General features: G+C 45.1%; 1 protein-coding gene and 1 pseudogene across 1 annotated transcript in view; both read right to left on the bottom strand.

The window, feature by feature from the left end:
* LOC147683825 (uncharacterized) overlaps positions 1-17856 on the bottom strand; it is a 1174400-nt gene that overhangs the window by 932077 nt on the left and 224467 nt on the right. The gene's annotated exons all lie outside the window — the stretch shown is intronic.
* LOC147683826 (uncharacterized) lies at positions 292-1863 on the bottom strand (annotated as a pseudogene).

Below are 17856 nucleotides of genomic sequence, written 5' to 3'. Positions count from 1 at the left end.
TCTTTCTTGGGCACCACACCCAGGGGGGAACAGACATAACCGGGCAGTGGCGGGACAGGGAAAGGTCCAGCAACCCGCTCCAATGCTGGTTCTTTCTCTACCTTCAATTCCACTACCTGAGGCTGTAAACGCGCAGATAGTAAGTTTTTACAATATTCGACCGGTGGGACTCCTTGAGCTGGGATGCGGAAACCTTCAGAAAACCCCAACTACAGTAGATTGGCTGCTGATCGGTCTGGGTACTGATTCAGCCAATAAATCAGTCTCCCTATATCTACAGGGGTAGGCAGCTTAAGGCTGTGGAGGCTTAATCTCCTTACCGCTACTTCCTTTTTCTTTGGACTTTTTGATACATTTGAATTCAGGGTGAGAGGGGTGCCCGCAGAAGGAGCACGCATGCTTGAATTTACACTGACCTGTGGGCCAAGTGCAGACTTTTTTATTGAAGGCCTAGCACGTACCCCTCTTCTCCCCAGATCCTCCCTGGGATGGGCGAAAGGGCTGCCTATTAGACTGGAACCCCCCGATCTCCCATTCACGTTCTCTAGCCAGACGTTGACTTCGACCTGATCCCACCCTATTTCTGGGTCTTGAACCTTTTCCCATCTAAAGTCCCTATCATAGTCAAGCCATGCGGTACCACCATGCGTCGTGTGTGCCTTCAGAATTTTATGCATGTAATATACCAACGACGCAGCCAACTCAGGCTTCTTCTCAATGATAACCGTCATGAACACTTGAAAACCAAACAGCCAATTAGTGATGAACTCCTCAACTCTCGGTCTCTTGTCCCTACCGGAGCTGTCCTTCCCATCCTTGTCCTTGCTTTCCACCTCCCAACGCTTAGGCCTGATCAAAGAAAATATATCGATGTACTCCCCTTTCCAGATTTTCTCTTTTACCTCAGGAGTTACATGGGTCGCTAACTTGCCCGGCTTGGACAGCACATAGCCATGGCCTCCCCCTACTTTTGTAATCCCTTCTGCCACCCTGCCCGCATCCACAGGCTTACCTCCTGACAATTCGGGTGCCTTCCGTAGGGTAGGAGCCACACTTTGCGCTGCTGATGCATCGCTGCCCTGCGCCTTAACCAGGGCGGCTAGCTGCCTGCTAATTTCGCCGAGGGCCCCCCCTTCTGGGGTTTCCGGCGCCCATGGAGCTATCGCCGCAGCTGCGGTTCCATGGGGGGGAGGGGGAAACCCCACTACCGGTAATGCACCCCCCTGACTATTTCACGAGGTTTCTGCCCCAGCGCCAAAGCCCTCAAGGCACTCAAGATTTCGGCTACTGCGCCCCCTGCACAAGCATCTACTGGCTGTGCTGCTGGAGCGGGGAGGGAAGGATTAACCACTACAGGAGTGCTGCCTGCATTTATATCAAGGGCGGCCGGGCTAGGGACCATTGTAGCTAATGCCCCCCGCAATTCTGCCAGCAAAGCCCCTATCCCATCATTTGGAGCGGACCCCCCCAGAGTCGAAGGGGTGCTGCTATGCGGTACCAGAGGCAGCTGGGGCGGCACGGGGGTGGAACTATATGGATTACCGGTTCAAGAGGAACACCTGTAGGGGGCCGCCTGTCCTGACCCGGTCTGCCCGTCTCCCTCCTACTCTTGCTTTTTTTCGCCTGCTGCTGAACCATAGGCTTCTTAACTAGCGGCGGGGAGGACGCCTTAGGGGGCACCCCTTGCCTACGGGGCCGGTCCACTATGACCTGTGGCTCGTCTTCCGGTTCCGATGGCTGACCCCCGGCTTCCTCATCGCTGCTGTCTTTATCTTTACTGAGTTTCGAAAGTACCAGTCTCAACAACTGCGCAACATCAGGGTCTTTGTCTTTGCGCTTATGGCTTTGACCCTTCCCTGGCATGATGGCCCTACCTCAGGCTCAACTCCCTCTAGACCCCCGCCCTTTATCCCACCCCTGCAGCCTGCACCCGGTTGGCGGGAAAGATGCCGAGGCCCGTGCCACACAATCCAGGCGTTGCAGTCAGGCACGGGCTCCAGAGACGCCAATGAGGCCGGACAATCAAATGACGCTCCTCTCTGAGCACCCACCCCGCCTACCACCCAGAAAGCCCCGACACCTTACCTGACAGCTGGGCGCCTCTGGATCGCTGGATCGCTGCTGCAAGTTCCTTTCAACACGGATGCTCCTTTCTGCTCTCACGGCTGCCGGGCCGTCCACTCGATTCCGCCGATCCTGAAGAGGAGAGGGGGGCGATTCTCAGGGTAGACTAAGTTCGAGTTAGTTCGAGTTAAATTACTAGGGAAATTAGGGGCTCCAGCGAGGTGAGAGCAGGTCTGGTGCAGGCGAGGGAAAGCGGCCGAGACCCCCGCGTACCTGCCCTAAATAGGTCACGGCCTCTGACCCCGCCCAACCCGGACGTGCGTCACCCCCGCCCCGGAAGCACTTCTCTGGGCCGACCTCCCATAGGGCCGCCGGCCCACTACCCTGACCTATGGCGTCGCGTGGGCCGGGGGGGCCGGGCTCTAAATGCGCACTCGTCGAGCCTCGCGCTTGGCATATGCTGCAAGCAAAAGTCAAGTTCTTTGTCTATACTAAGAGCAAGTAAAAGGTTGTAGGAGACAACTAAATACAAGGTTATATGGTGCAACTGAATGTCACATGCATAGCATGGCCTTGTAACATGCCCCGTGCATGCTACATACAGACGAATTAGGCACATATGACATTGAATTGTATTGCAGTGTTTGTATGCCCATGATAATACCACAGAATGCTTCTGGGTTTAAATTGTGACACCTTTTCTCCCGCTTGGTTGATAGAGTGTAGGTTTAGAGGGGGAAATCAGTAGGTGTCACGTGTGACATTCAGTGTTGTGATCCAAACATACCATAACAACTTGTGGCTATCCCTAAGCATGGAGTGAAGAAGAGAGATGTAAACGGAATAAAGTTGTAATTGTAGAATATGTACCATCTTCAAGCAGGCTAGGCATGGGAAGCCCTTTGTACTGTATTTTGCTGGTGGGGTGAGGCTGCATTTGTGTGAAGTGCTTGATGTGGTGGCTGAGTTCCAGATGGGTGCTCCAATAAGTCCACATTAACATTGAAGCTCTGAAAATAGCTAACGGAGTCCAGCTTGCTGGTTCACTGCTTCATCCTCTAATCTGACCTGTGCCTGATCTGACCATGTTTATGGAAAACCTCGGTCTTTAATGACCTCCAAAGTTCACAATATTCTTGAATGACCCTTACTTTTGCCGGCAGTGAGCTGCATAGTTTGGCAACTGTCCAGAGAAAGATGCAGTACCAGCTTGCGATTTACTAGGAAGGGATGGCCAGGAGCAGGCCAACCAGAGTGGACATTCTTGCTTTGGGATTATGAATCTCCTTTTATTTGAAGGAAAATGGGTGTGAGCCTGTGAATGGACTGATCAGCAATTCCAAGAGACTTAAATGAGGCTGTGTCTAGCCAGGTGTAGTTCGGTAATGTCAAAGGCAGAATACCACAAGGTCATCACATTGTGACCACCATATCAAGGGACAAAAATATTGAAAGGCACATAGATGTGGAGTTAGGAATAGTAAATCCATACCTCCGCTGTGCACTTACCTCTTCGATATTTATCCCTCAATATTCTGGTCACAGTGTTGTGACCCTTTGATGTTCTACCTTTGATATTACCTAATAAAATAATCTGGTGTGAAATTCACTGCTTTAAAAATTATGTTATTGGTGATTACATATGTGATGTCTTCAAAGATGTTATGTGTGATGTCATTGTCATTTGTGACTTCATGAAAGTGCCTTGTAGTGGATATTAGGAGTCCTACCTATAGCTGGTGAATTTGACGGACATCAGACCTAGGGGTGGATATTGTGGATGGTAGTCCCCTAGACCAGAGTTTGGATGCAAGTCTAATTGACGTATTTTGATGCTTTTGGTTCCATTATGTCATGAAATATTGCGGGGCTGAGTGCAAAGATGCAAAGCCCGGAGTGGGGTTCGTTTATCAACCAGTTTACGATATGCATATTTCAAGAAACGTGGCTCCTTGACCCCCAACACTTCCCGGGGTTCCTAAACTATAGTGTCCCTGCAGAAAAAAGTGACAGAGGATGACCCTCGGTGGCTTAACAATCTGGGTCAAACAGAACTCCGGAATTGTGGTAAAGGAGTTGACGACGAATCATAAGGACATCCAGATTGTTTCCCTTACAATTAATCGGGCCAAATCCCTAGACATTTATAATGTATATGCTAGGAGTACAGGGGGGCGGAAGTCCGGTACTTTTGCTGCTCTTGATGACTTGATTGATAAATTTTCCTCTCATTCACGTTTGATTGTTGCAGGAGATTTTAATGTAGATTTTGAACCCTTGTCAAATGGTGATTCGTATTTTGTTGAGGAGCAGGACAGTCAGTGGGGGGTTCCTAAGCTTGAACTGGACCCATTGAAGAAGTGGACTGATCTGGTGATCCAGATCAACTCTATCTGCCTAAACAAAGGACTAAGGGCGGCCAATGGCAGAACACCTACAGATAGGGTGGGTGCTGTCACATTCAAGAGTGGCAACAGAGAAAGTAGAATTGATTACATACTAGTTTATCTTGAGCTTTGGAACCATCTAAAAGATATGATGGTTATTGACTGCCTTAAGAGTGATCACAACCCCCTATGCATAATTCTTTCATATTGGGAAGTGCCCGTGGCAACAGAGGGAGCGAGTGATGAAAGCCACCAAGCTGTCCTCCTTGCAAACGATATGCGCCATTTGAAGTGGGCCAAAGTTGCCCAAAGCCAGTCAAACATTGACTTTATTTAAAAAAATCTAGAACAAGCTACCAGGGAACTGAGCGCCTGTGCAAATGCCGGAGCCTCAGTCTTAGAGAGAGATAGTGCCAACAAGGTGCACGAAACCGTGTTTTCCCAAATAAAAAGCTTATTTGTTCAAATAAACATCCCAAATAAAACATTAGCTAATAAGTCTCCTAGTTGGTATAATAAAGAATGTAGGAAGGCACGACTAGATATAGGGCAGGCTATCAGAAATGGATCTAGTGCCAGTGTTCGTCTTGCCAGGAGTGCCTATAAAATTGCCATCCAAAAATCTAAGCGCGCTTGGGATGAAAAAAGTGGGGGGAGCTTAAGGAGGCCAGCTCAGCCAAGAATTCAAAGCAATTCTGGGATTTGCTGAAATGGGGATCCGAAGGCCGCCCAGAAAAGCCCCAAAACTGGGTCGCCCAAGACGACTGGGTGGCTCATTTTAGGCCCCAATATGCTAAAGGGCTGGAACTGCTCTCAGAACAAAGAGATGGGATTACATACACCCCATGGGTGGAAGATGCGTTTACTATTCAGGACATTCAACATGCTTTGGATTCTATTACACCTGGCAGAGCGCCAGGAATAGATGGTGTCCCAGCAGATATCTTCCTAAATGATAGAGAACCTTGGGGAAAGTATATACTATTACTGGCAAATATGATAGCCAAAGGATCACCAATAACTGAATCCTGGAACGGGCGGAAATAATTCCTTTCTTTAAAAAGGGTGACAAGTCACTCCTAGGTAATTATCGCTCAATCAGTTTACTAGACACCATTTAGAAGATCTACGGCAGACTGGTATTAAATAAAATACATGAGTGGGAGCGTGAGATGAGGATGTATGACGTTAGCACGCATACTATTACCACGCATACCTTTACAACGCGGTATTTACAACGAATACCGTTACAACGCATAGCGCTTTGAGGTGCTGGATAGTGGTAAGTATATACCAACTCCAGTCCCCGTGGACACTAGGGAAGGTGTTGGATATAAAATTAAACGTATTCCCTATCCTAGAGCGCCCCCCAGCGCAATGCGTTGTAATGGTATGCGTGGTAATGCCTGCGTTGTAATGGTAGTGCGTTGTAACAAATGCGTGCTAAACGTTGTATACCGTGAGATGAATATCTTGTCCCACCTCCAAGCAGGATTCAGAGCCTGCATAAGTACAGTCGATCAAGTCCTACACTTTGCCATGCTCTATTGGAAGGTTGTTCAACTGGGGGGGGTAGCTTATATGCTGCCTTCATTGATTTGAGGGCAGCCTTTGATCTTGTCCCGCATACACATTTGTGGCTCGTATTGAAAGATATGGGCATGCCTCCTACCCTTCTTTCCTTGATTGTTAAATTGCACGAGCACAACTATGCCCAGATAAGATGGGGTCCCCCTGGAAGTGTCACAAACTAGTTTCCAGTAGAGAGGGGAGTGCGCCAAGGTTGCGTGCTAGCCCCGACCCTTTTCTCTCTCTATAGTAACAATGTGGCAAAGGCCTTGATTGAGGAAAATGTTGATGCCCCAATTTTAGCAGGTGCAAAGTCCCAATTTTAATGTTCGCTGACGACTGTCTTATTATTTCCAAGACCCCAAGTAGCTTGCAATAAGCGCTTGGGATCTTTGAAGCCTTCTTTACCAACCACGGACTGGAAATTAATGTTTTAAAATCCAAGTTTATGTCTTTCAATCAACATAGGTCATTTAGAGGGAAAATATTGATGAATGACTTACCCATGGAACAAGTTAAATCATTTTTATATCTGGGCGTAACCATCCAGCACGATCTGCGATGGAACGAACAGATAGACCTAGCAACTCTGAAGCATAGGCAATTAGCAGGAGCACTAAACAGTGAACATGCCAAGTCCCTGACAAAACCGGTGGCCCCTGCAATTATGGTCTACAACGTGAAGGCTGTGAGCGCAGCACTCTATGGAGTAGAAATATGGGGGCATGGGAACCTAAGTAAGCTAACAGGTTCTGAAAATAGGTTCTTACGTAACCATACCATGCTACCACAGAGTACCCCTATGGGCCCGGTCTTTCAGGACCTAGGCATGAAACCAATTGAGATTATTGCAAACCTTCGTCCAGTATTATACTGAAGGCGACTATGGCTAACGCCAGAACTAAAAATATTCGCCATGGGACTCCTGGACATTATTAAAAGTGATGCTTTTCATCAGGTAAAGTGGCTCTCTGGAATTGGAGCGATTCTTAGAGAACTGGGAACTAGGTCTGGTGGAGGCAAGGGAGGACCCCACCAATGCTATATTTCCTTCAAAGCAGACCATAAAGGGCTTGTACTGGGGAATGATATCCTCCAAATTGTTTAGGACCTCTCCCGCACTCTCACTAACCGGGGTGTTTATGGAGTTCAAGGATGAGTCTCTATTTGAGCCATTCTGGGATGACATAACTAAGCCACTGGATAGAAAGCTCTATTTCCAACTGAGACTTGGCAGTATCCCTGTCAGAGCATTCACATCCAGGTGGTCTAGTGGTGGAAACACCTCATGTCCATCTTGCCCGGATCCCAAAGAAATAGTTAGTCATCTACTCTTTGGATGCCCTGCATACTCTGCCCCGCGCAGAGTTTGGTTGCGACCCATGGCTAAGCTGCTGGGCACCTGGAGTGGAATAGTGGCCGTTAGAATCATTTGCACAAACCCAAGCCCCTTAATATATATAGCTGTGGCGAAATTTTTAGGATGGTCGTGGGTCATCAGAAATAAGAGTGTAAAGGGATAAGTCACTGAATGATTAATTTTTGTGATTACTTGATGTATTTAAACTTGATAAAATCTCATGTGACGAAATTCAGCTTTTTTAATGCATTTGTATATATTTTATCCTTACTCTATATAACGGATCTTTTTTAACTGTAATGCTTTTATGACAATCGTCGAATAAAGCTTGTTTGACTGACTGACTGACATTAGATACTACCAATAATGCCCCTAGAATAAAGTACCCTTAGCCTCACAAGTAAGGATGGAGTGGGAGAAGGAATGGAAAAGGCTGAAGGAGGGTCTGCTGAGGGAGATTGTTTCTATTCCCTTAATGAGGAGTCTGAGCTAGAGCAAACCAGTGTGGGGAGCTCAGAGGGGACCTCCGGCTCCGAGTCTAGCACGGATAAAGACACTATCCAGAAGAGGAAATCACTAAAATTAACCAGACAGCTCTCTGGGGGAATGGAGGGGACCCAAGGACGGTTAGTCTGGGACTACTCTGCAACCTCACAGTCGTACCGGGAGGAGGATGGCAACAACTTGGAAATACCGCCTGGGGGCTCAACGCAACAGATTCCTGTGGATCTCTTGTTTAATACCCTTAAACAAATACAAACGGAGGCTAGGGCTGAAAGCCGGAGAGCAAGGCAAGATGCCAAAAAGATCCAAAACACAATGAGGAAAATGAACAAACTATATGATGAACTGGCAGAAAGGGTAATTGAAGTGGAAGAACGATCAGGTAAGTTGGAAGACGACGCTGGGAGCTTCAAGACCTTCATGACAGACCAGGAAAAACTTGCAGAAGATTTCCAATGCAAACTGGAAGATTTTGAAAATCGACAGCGACGAAATAACATTAGACTCCTGGGTGTGGCAGAGGGGATCGAAGGACAGGACATGAGACGATTTGTAGTGAATTTGCTGAAGGGGGCTTTTCCTGAGTCAGAATGGCAATGGGAGAAAGAGATTCAACGAGCACATAGGTTCCCATTTACAGTGAAGCAGGGGGTGAGAAAGGATGGGCAGGGCTCCTTTCCCAGAGCGATCCTAGTAAATGTGGGGAATTTCTTGCTAAGGGAGGAAATTATCGCTAAAGCTAGACCTGATAGCAAGAGAACCTTTGAAGGTACTACATTCTTCGCCAGGCCTGATTTCTGTCATGTAACGGTAGAGAGAAGGTGGAGGCTCAGGCAGCTGATCGCACCGTTACAGTCATTAGGGTCAGAAGCGTACCTCCTCTTCCTTGCTAAACTAAAAGTGGTAACAAAAGGGAAAATAAGAATGTTTAATTCAGAAATTAAAGCTCAGCAGTTTCTCGAAGAACTTAGAAACAGGAAAGGGGGCTAAAATAATGTACATGGTGGATTGAAACTGATGTATAACTGGTCTTTAGTAGAACTGTTTGATGAAAATGGCGGAGTTCAGGGAGTATCTCAGTTTGCGATTATGTAGGCTGAGGGGGGATGCGATTGGCGCAATTCATAAGCGGTCACACATAGGTAATTTGTGACCTATTTGCCAGTAATGGGGGGAGGGTGGGGCTGGGAGGGGAGGGTAGGGTGTTAAGGGGGGGTGGGTGGGGGGGGGGAAGGTACAAATCTTTGGTATTCATTGTTTGATTCAGCACATTGTCACAGGGTGTAGGTTTAGAGATATATGGTACACAAAAACAGTCGGTTTTCTCATAAGAATTTTGTTGTATTATGATGACATGTAAAATTGCTTCTATTAATATTTGTGGGCTTAACGAGGTTAACAAGAGAGTGAGAGTGGCGGCATTGTTAAAATCTTTAAAGTTGGACTTGGTATGTCTACAAGAGACACATATAGAAGGAACAAGAGCATATCTATTGGAACAGCTGGGGTTTAAAGTTTTAGCTAATACTAGACAAGGGACAAAAACAAGAGGAGTTGCAGTACTGGGCAGAAATAGAGATATAGTAGTAAGAAGAAAGAAGGAGGACCAATGGGGTAGGTGGGTGATTCTTGAAATTTGCTTTAAAGGGGAAATTTTAACGTTGGTCACAATTTACGGCTCCACTGACGATGATCCAGATGTCCTGCAATTTTTGGATGTTGAATTGGCTCAATGGCCAGAGCCTATTGTATGTTGTGGGGATTTAAACATCCATGTTCCGGATAGCTCTTTTTTTCAGCTGGGAGGAAAATACGTGGGGAGGAAAAAGAAAGTGTATAAGGCTCTGGTAGATATGGTGTTTCACAACTCTTTGGTGGACCCATGGGTCAAGTTGCATCCACACTTAGATGGCAGTACATTTTTTTCAGCCCCACATAAAACCCTTGTCAGGTTAGATTATTTTTTAATCTCTAATTCACTAATTCAGGGCTCACAAATAGAGAAGCAGCCTCGGATAGTGTCAGATCATAGCCCTTTGGTATTAACCTTGAAAATGGGTCAGGTACAAAGTAGTAGAACGCAGTGGACATTTGAAAGAGCCTTATTAAAAGATCCTACCTATAGGGAACATATGGAGGAGTGGATTACATTTTTTTGGGAGATCAATAGAGGAACTGCACCACCAGGGGTAGTGTGGGACGCCTTTAAGGCTGGGATACGGGGTGAGACTATAAGCTTTGTTTTAGCAAGGCAGAAGAAAGAGAGAGTAAGGTTGCAGGAAGTAAGGCAGAAGTTGATAAAAGAGGAAGAAGAATTGACCACTGCTATACTACAGAATCGCTCTTTAGAAACACACTTATTCAGAATTATAGCAATAAAAGCGGAAGCCATAGAAGGCATTGCCGAGAAAGCAGCAAATAATTACCTGACTAAGAAAGAAAATGCGTATGAACTGAGCAAAAGGGTAGGGCATATTCTGGCTGTACGCACCAGACAGAGATTAGCTACATCAGACATTAAAGAGATTAAGAACTCACAGGGTAATCTAGTGGGAGAGGTTGATTTAGTTAGAGAAGTATTTAGGAATTACTACACAGTCTTGTATACTCCCGAAAAGGAAAGAAATATTGAGGGTATAGCAAGCTACCTTAGGGAAATCGTCCCCCCAACCTTGTCTGATGAAGGAAGTGAAGTTTTAGAAGCCGCATTACAAAATGTTGCAATGAGCAGCTTACCATCGGGTAAGGCAGCGGGCCGGATCAGATTCCTGCAGAGTTTTATAAAGTATTTAAAGGTTCACTGCTGGTGGATATGTTTAACTTCATTGGTAAGGCACAAAAAGGGGAGTCGATCCCCGAGTCATGGGGTGGGGCTAATATTATTGTAATTCTGAAAAAGGGGAAGGATCCAACAGTCCCGGGGTCATATAGGCCGATAACATTGATGAACGCAGATGTTAAATTATATTCTAAAATATTAGCTATGAGGTTGTCGGGGATTATTGAGAACTTGGTAAGTCCTGCACTACACGGATTTATACCCGGTAAAGGGACAACCCAGCATATTAGGACGGTGGTTACAATGTTTGATGCGGCAGGTGTCCTGGGGGACCCCATGGCAGCGCTTTTTCTAGATGCTGAAAAGGCGTTCGACAGGGTCTCCTGGAATTACCTATGGCAGACTCTGAGGTGGTGTGGTATTGGAGAAGGATTTATTAAGGCTATACAGGCTTTATATAACGAACCTACTGCTAAAATTAGAGTTAACAGAGGGCATTCGGCAGCAGTTAAAATTGGGAGAGGGACGAGGCAAGGGTGCCCCTCATCTCCACTGTTGTTTGCACTGTATTTAGAGCCACTCCTACATAGGTTTGAATCCAATCCACATATTTCTCCTATGAGTGTGAATGGCTGTACGGTCAAAACACTTGCATACGCTGATGACGTGGCAATACTTACTCCAGCTCCTCTACTGACAATCAGAGAGGTGGAAGCCGAAGCTGAGATGTTTGGACAGGTTTCCGGATATAGTCTTAATAGATCCAAGACACAGATTGTAGAAAATGTTTACTCTAGCTGCAATGACGTACGGGTGGTCACCTCGGCAGTTTATCTAGGGGTGGCAATTTCATCAGATTTGGATAAGGTTGTAGAAAATAATATCTCCCCCCTAATATCTAGGGTAAAGTCCGATCTGGAAAGACTGAATAATCTACATCTGTCCTTGGTAGGCACTACTAATGTTATTAAAATGCTGATCCTGCCCAAGTTTCTCTATTGCTTCAGATCTATCCCACTTTTCTTTGAAATTAATTGGTTTAACTCACTAGAGATCATTTTGAATAGATTTATCTGGGCTCAGGGTAAGACCATGAGGGCTTATAGATTTATGTCTTTACCGAGAGAGAGAGGGGGGTGGGGGGTACCGGATTTTAGAATGTATTATTTTGCCGCTGCTATGCAATATATGCAGGGGTTAATAGGTGGGGGTGGTAATGAGCAAAAAGTGGCAACTATGTCTACAGAAGTGTATGTAGCTGTTTTAGGAGAGGAAGCAGAAAACTGCTTCTTAAACTGCACGGAGTATGGTTACTATAAGAGGACCAGATTTAAAACGCTTAACGCAGCAGTTAGGATTTGGAATGCCTTTTTGAAAGCAGGACTAGGAAGATACAACAGATATACCAGGCTGTATAAGAACAGGTCATTCCCGGCGGCAGTTTTCGCTGATGGAACAATGGCTAGATGGGCCCAAAAGGGAATATTACAGATCGGTGATTTGAGGGATTCGGAAGGGATAGTACAGTTTACAGATCTTATGGTGAAATATGGCATTGATAGAAGGTCTTTTTTTAAATACCTGCAGATTAGGAGCTTCCTGAGTAACAAACAAGGAGGGCCTGCAGGGTATGATAGTAATGAAATTATGGAGAAAATACAGGTATGTGCGGATTGCACAATTAGATCTTTTTATGCATGTCTGATGAAGGGGAAAATGGATGATATGGAGAGGCATTGTAATAAATGGGTATAGAAGCTGGGCATTGCACCAGAAAGATTTCAGGAGTCACTTGAATTGGGTCGTAATGTATTGTGCTCTGCTCCCCTTCAATCCCAGCATTATAAAACCTTGTATTCATTATATTTCACCCCAGCGAGAATAGCTAAATGGGGAGGTACTACAGGTATCACCTGCCCGTGCTGTAACTCTCTTGAGGCAGATATTGTACATGTATTTGCTACCTGCCCCCAATTGAATACCTTGAGTAGAAATATAGAAGGCTTTTTAGATAGGTCATTAGATATTCAAATAACTCTAACCCCCTCCTGGCTATTGCTGGGGGTAGGCCCAGATGGGGGAAATACACAGAGAGAATTTATTTTTATGGCTGTCGCAGTATATAGATTAACTATAGCCAGGGCATGGCTTGATAGAAATCCACCAGCTATGCAAAATTGGTTGGCTAATTTATTAGCGGCTTATAATTTGGAGAAACCTATATATGCTCGGAAAGGTATGAGGGGTAAGATGCGAGGATTAAGAATTTGGGAACCTATAGCTAAGTGGAAAGACAACGTGGGCCCACATTAATATTCTTTATAATAATGTATAGATTAAAACTGTACTGTATATATATATAATGATATTTTCTAGCGTATGAATGATATGAAATGTCTAAATGTACAATGTGCACAATTTGAAAAAATAAAAAGATATTTAAAAAAAAAATAGAATAAAGTGCTTTTAGGGAATATATAAAGATTTTATAATACATGTCAGTGTAAGATTTTTACTAAAGATTGGTCATCTCCCTAGAGCAAAGATTTTACAGTTAACTTCTTCTGCTTCATAATGATGTACTTCACCCCTGCCTGCAATACCAATGGAGTATGGCCTTATTATGTGTTTTGGTTACTTGCACCTGCAAATTCATGTGGTGATGTGATGCACAATGTGCCGTATCAATGCTTGCTTTATACTGATGGAATACCCTGTGGGCATACCCATCTTATGAGGAGCACCTGACATGGACATAGGACAAAGTAATCATGTCATTGTACCCACACACCTTTGAGACCATGCCCTGCAGGAACTGCACACAGCACATGGCCTGTTGTCATTCCCTCCACCTAGTACTCATGCTTGCAGTAACTGAAGGGTGTGCTCACGAGCAGGGATCGAAACTTCGTCAACACCGACACTGTGACTCCGAATGTATGACAAATTATGTGGAGCGCGAGTTGTCCTTTCTCATTGTGACTGCCTTGAAAATGTATTGCTAATGTCACTTTTAAAAGTGAATGCCTGAGGTCTGGAAATCTGATGATTTCCATACCCTGCTACACGACCCATTAGATGGTTAATGTATTGTTCCTGTTTATGTATGATAAATAAACACAATCTTTTCCATTGGGATGAATTAACACAGCACTGATTTGTGGTTCTGTGCTTATGCCGTTTATACTCTTAGGTAGGGACCTATGTCTCTAGTAATATCGTTTACCCTCGGTCCCTCTTGACACACAGGGTTCCCTTGTTTCTTGTTACTCTCATGGTTTTCTTAAAATCACCATCTTCATTTGATACCGCCAAAAAGTAGAGTCTTGGCTCCCGATGGACTGATGGGTTCAAAATCTTTCATAATTTCATTGATGTGCTACAAATAAGCGATGACAAAGCGATGATCAAATATCATAAGAACCCAGCAGGAGAGGGAGTAAAATAATCGATAAAGAAGATACTACAGATGGACAGAATAGAGTATTTTGCCAGGATGTCAAGTTGGCATGGAACATCAAGTTCAATCCAATGCTGAACGTTGGCTACAAAAGGTATTATTCAATCAAGAGAGCCAGACAGATGGCAAAAAAATGGATGAATTTGTCAAAAGACTTGAAATCTTCATCAAACACTGTGGGGCAGATTTATGTTAACTGGCACATCCCCAGGGATGCGCCAGTTAACGTGCGCCACAGTGCGCCACAGCTACGCCACCCATGGTGCGCCGCATTTACAATGCGGCGCACCATGGTGCAAAAACGGCACAGATGCGTGACTCATCTGTGCCGGAAAGGTGGCGCATTGCTGGAGTTGCGTCGCAAGCGCGACGCAGCTCCAGCAAGGCTCGGGGGTGCCCCATCTTCACAATGCTGCGTCAAGACCTACGCCTGCTTCAAGCAGGCGCAGGGTTTTGACGCAGCATTGGCCTGAAAGTGACTGAGTGAAATCTCATAGATTTCACTCAGCCACTTTCAGGAGGCGTTCCTGCGCAGGAACGCCCCCCCCTGCGCAGGAACGCCTCCTTATGGCGCAGGGCTTTGCAACGTGACGCATCTCCTAGATGCGTCATGTTGTAAATAGGGCGCATTGTTTGCGCCGCCGTTGCGTCAAATAAAGTGAAGCAATTGCGGCGCAAAGAGACGCAAGGGCATCATAAACCTGCCCCTGTAAGTTCACAAAATTCCTTCAGACTCTGAATGCTGAGAGAAATGCCTAATCTGGAGCGTGTGCTCCTGGTGGCCAGAGCAGAAGAACATGCTGCCAAAAAAGCTGCTGACATGGAGACCGGAGGGGCCCAGAGTGCATCAGCATTAAATGTAAAGAGCAAGAAGAAGCGCAAGGTAGAAGGACACAATGTGATGTCTCCAAAAAAAAGAAGTTGTGTTATCGATGTGCATTTTCCTCCCCACATGAAGGTAAATGTCCCGCCATTGGACAGATATGTAACAGCCGAGGAAAGAGAACCATTTTGTAACCATTTGTAATGCGAGAGTAAAGGTGAGTGCTTCATATCATGAAGACAAAGTGGCTGCCAGTGAGTCACGTCATGAAGACATAATTGCTGCCAGAAAAATTCTGGAAGGATCCCAGTCTTGCCCACCGAAGTAAACGGCAAGATTAGTTGAGGTAAGTAGAAACTGAAAGAGGCCAATTGTCATCTAGTTCTTCATCAACAAGTTCTTCGATGCCACTGTCGAGTGACAGAGAAGAAGATGGGTGTGCGATTTAAAGGCAGGTCACTGAAAGATATGCGCATGTAGGTTTGGCTTCTTGCACAGAAGAATACAAGTTGAAAAAGGATTGACAGATGAAGTCACAAAATTCGTTTGGGCATTGTCCCACAATAAAATTGAAACTTAACGGATTGCTATGTACAGTTCTTTTTATAGACAGTGGTGCATCCATAAATATCATGCCAGTCAAAAAATACCATGAACTGTCTCCGGTGCCCCATCTCTCACCATCAGAAACCAAGGTATATACGTGGCAGCCTCAACGCAATTGAAAAGTCAAAGATCATTCATGGTGACCATGAAACACAAAAAGACGAAGGCACAATTTCCAATCCATGTCCATCAAGTCACTTTGAGGATTGCATGTTTGCTCAGCTTCAGCACTGCTGCTGACAAAGGACTAATTTCTGTGAATTACAATGGCAATGCTAATCATGGCATGGTGAATCAATTTCTATCATTAATCCATGTATTAGGAAAACTTTAGGCCTGGGCATAGTTCGGGGAGTTTTGCTACGTAGAACTTCACAAAGTTACAAAAAACTCCACGAAGTTCCGCGAGTGTCAGAGTGCAGTGCGAACTGCAGGTTGTTCTGGTATTCCTGCAGCTCGGGTAGGAATTCTGCCCGAGCAGCAGCGAGCACTCGCAAACTTACAGTTCGTGATCGCAAACTTACCATTTGCGATCGCGAGCGTGGAAAAAACTCTGCTGCTCTTCATGAAGCATAGTTTTCTGCACTCCGCGAGCTCCGGGGAGTGCAGAAAACTCCGCAAACTCCCAGAACGGAGGGAAGTTCACCACCCAGGCCTAGAAACCTTAAGACAATGAAAGCACATCTTATGTTAATGAAGACATTTGTCTTGTTGCTAAACAACATCATCTACTGGCATTTCATCGACAAGAAGCTGTTAAAAAAGAAATTGAGACTTAGCTAAAACATGATATAATTGAACACTCTACTGGTCCAGTGTTATGGGTGTCACCCATATTGGTGGTACCTGAAAACTACAGTGGAGGGTCTGTGCAAATTTGTGTTGACATGCCCTGCAACAAGCAAACAAGGTGACTGAAAGAGAATGACATCCAGGTCCTGCACATTGCCGATATGATTACCCAATTTAATGATGCCAAAGGTTTTTCACACCTTGATCTTAATAAATGGTATCATCAGCTCAAATCGGAAGCAAACTGCAGGTACATGACTACCTATTCAACTTATGTTGGTTTGTTCGGATACAAAAGATTGAGTTTCGGAGTGTCTTCACCTGTCGAACTTTTCGAAGATGTCATTCATTGCATTATACAGCCTGTCATGCATGCTTTCGGTTATAGCGATGATATACTAGTATTTGGGGCTATCCGAAAGGAACACAATAGAGCCCTTACCCAAGTATTCCATCTAATTGCTGATGCAGGTCTTATGTTGAATGCTGAAAAGTGCGAATTTCCCAAAACAAGACTAAAATTCTTTGGGCACATTTTCTCGAACGGAGGATGACTCCTGTCCCAGCAAAAGTTTAGCTTTTATCATCTACCTTCCCTCCACAAAATGTAACCATGCTGTGTTCTGTTTTTGGTCTGGACAGCTACTGTTCCAGGTACACCCATAACTTTGCCACTTTGAGAGAGTTAACAAAATGTAAGGTTTCATTTCAGTGGTAACAGGAGTGTGATCAAAGTTTCAAGACGATTAAGCTTGAAATAAAAAATGCTACTGAAATGGCTTACTGCGATCCGAAATTGCATGCCTACGTTGTGGAAGCCAGCCTAATGGGTTTGGGGGTGATATTTTCCCAACATAGTGGACATGCAAATGCACAAAGGTGTATATTAGTTTATGCTGGCTGAAGTTTGTCACAGAGTGAAAAAGTTTCCTCGCATCCTGAAAAATAAAACCTTGCTGTTATGAGGGCTTGAGAACACTTTTATGTGTTTCTGTATGGGAAATATTTTGTGCTTGTTACTGCTCACTATTTTTGGCAATCCAATGACCAAAATGCCTCTTCACATTGACAGGTTGGGGCTGTGACTTCAAGAGTCTGACTACACCATTGTTTGACTGCTGGAAAAAGATCAAAACCCTGACAGGTACTTTTCTCGAGTGCCCATACAGTGTCACGGTGCCCCTTCTAAAGTAGCAGAGACCTATGTTAGCTTCATTGTGGGATTCAGCACTCCTGCACTGTGCCCATGGAGCAAAAAAGTGTTGCTACCAATGCAGCTAGGAATATGCTCATCCTCAAAGACATTATAATGCATCAGTCCTGGAGAGACACGTGCTTGACCTTCTGCTAAAGACAGTCAAGATCAGAAATTCAAGAATGTGCGTGATGAAGTGTCAGTTACACAAAAAGGGATTATTTTGTGATGGTTGAGAATTGTAATTCCTGAAAGTTTATGATAGCAATTTATTGATGTGGCCCTTGAGGGACACTGTGGAATTGTCACTACAAAGC

This window comes from Lissotriton vulgaris, chromosome 11 (assembly GCF_964263255.1).
Source record: "Lissotriton vulgaris chromosome 11, aLisVul1.2, whole genome shotgun sequence".
Taxonomy (NCBI): Eukaryota; Metazoa; Chordata; class Amphibia; order Caudata; family Salamandridae; genus Lissotriton; species Lissotriton vulgaris.
Note: the sequence above shows the minus strand (reverse complement) of the source record. Positions and strands in the feature narration are given on the sequence as shown.